This window comes from Saccopteryx bilineata, chromosome 4 (assembly GCF_036850765.1).
Source record: "Saccopteryx bilineata isolate mSacBil1 chromosome 4, mSacBil1_pri_phased_curated, whole genome shotgun sequence".
NCBI lineage: Eukaryota > Metazoa > Chordata > Mammalia > Chiroptera > Emballonuridae > Saccopteryx > Saccopteryx bilineata.
In genome coordinates, this window is record NC_089493.1 from 33,861,925 (window position 1) to 33,863,681 (window position 1,757).

A 1,757-nucleotide genomic window follows, 5' to 3' on the forward strand; every position below is an offset into this window, starting at 1 on the left:
AGATAAAATGTATTATGCTCACTTTGTTAAAGAGGCCGTTGCCCAGGTGATATTAATGTGTATTGAGAATCCTTGTAGCCTGGGGCTTGGTTTTGGGATTAAGCCTTTCCCACCCTTTTTTGATGTGGGGTGGTACAATCCCATCATGCCTCAGAGAAGTGACTTTGTATTAGAGACTTCCCTATTATGTATATTGGATTAAGGGTTTGGATTTCTACACTATAAAATGGGGTCAGAGCGGGAGCTTGGGCGCTTGGTTCCTGAGATCATCATTAGAGGAGAGAGTAGAGCCAGCAGCAGAGAAAGGCCACGTGGAGGAGGCCAGGAGAAGCAGCCAAGATGGCGGAGTGCTGAGTGAGATGCCAGTTTGTGTAGTGTTTGTATCTGGGATAAGGAAGGAGATGGGGAGATGAGGAGAATAAGGCTGGTGAGCTAGAAACCTTTGATTCTAGGAAACTCGGATAAGTCAGTAGCTTTGTGAGCACTGAATGTGACTGGGTTTTGGAGCCCAGTGTGTGTTTTTACTTGCCCACCGGGTGCAAGCTAGAATTAAAGACTATGGCCCACCAGTTTGTGGCTCCGTTGTTTCTTTACCGACTGTCCGAATCCAATGCGAACCTGCACCTGCATGGGCTGGACGGCTGTGATTCTGGCCCTGCCTGCTGGCTTTACACTGGCCATACGACATTCTACTTGGGTTGCCTCTCTGCCAATAGAGAAAGACCCCTCATTCTTCCTCCTTTGGGGTGGGAGGTTTACGGCAAAGTCACTTGAGCCCCCGGTGGGCAGGCCCATTCAGCTGTGCCAGTCAGCCTTCTCTTTTGGAGCACTTGGGACCTTCCCTCCAGGCACCAGGCACGGGGCCAGGGCAGGCTTTCGCCACAGTCAGGGCCACTTCGGCTTTGATTCTGAGCCAGTGCCACCAGGCCAGGATCCTCCCTCACCACAGCAGTCTCCCCCTCCCTGTGCCCTGATGTTATTCCCCACAACCTGCCTTTTCCCAGCCCCGACTGTCTGTGGATGAACTCAAATTGTACCCAGGATTCAGGATTCAGGTTCTGTCCCAGACGGCCCTGGGTCAGGAGTGTGGTTTTTTCAGGCGTTAAGAGGGGACTAGAATGTATGATTGTAGGCTGTCTCCACGTACTGTTGTACCTGAGCCTCGTCTCAAAATCAAACCGGAAAAATATCTGCGTCCGTGCTGCCTGTCACCACTCAGCCAAATAAGAAGAGACAAGGATCAAATCTTTCTGGGTGCTTTATCCAGATGGCTGACTATCTGAGAAGATGGGGGTTCTGTAACCAAAGGCCATTTTAACACCTGGTCTCAGTCAACCATTTTTTTAAAAGGGGAAGAAAGGGATAAGTAAAGGGTTTGGAATTTAGGGAGAAGTTGATTAGATAAAAGTTGCAGTCCAGAGATTCTTCTAGTGTTTCTTCATCTGCTGACCAGTACTCTTTATCTGTGTCCTTGTCAGCAGGCATCTGTCCTTGGAGCACGGGGTCTTAGATACTATTTTGTTTGTGGATCTCCTGGGCCTGGGGCACAAGGGTGGATTGCTTGCAGCCTCATGAAGTCAAGTAGGCACATTCATGTATCCCACACCAGCAACAAAGCTTTTTACTTGCATGAACCATTAAGCCTATTGATTATAACTAAATGCAACAATTCTAAAGATAAATTTCTAATTCTTGAGTTCTCCTATCACAATTAAGATATAACCTTGATCTCTTCTCTGTTTGTTTTTTTTTAATAA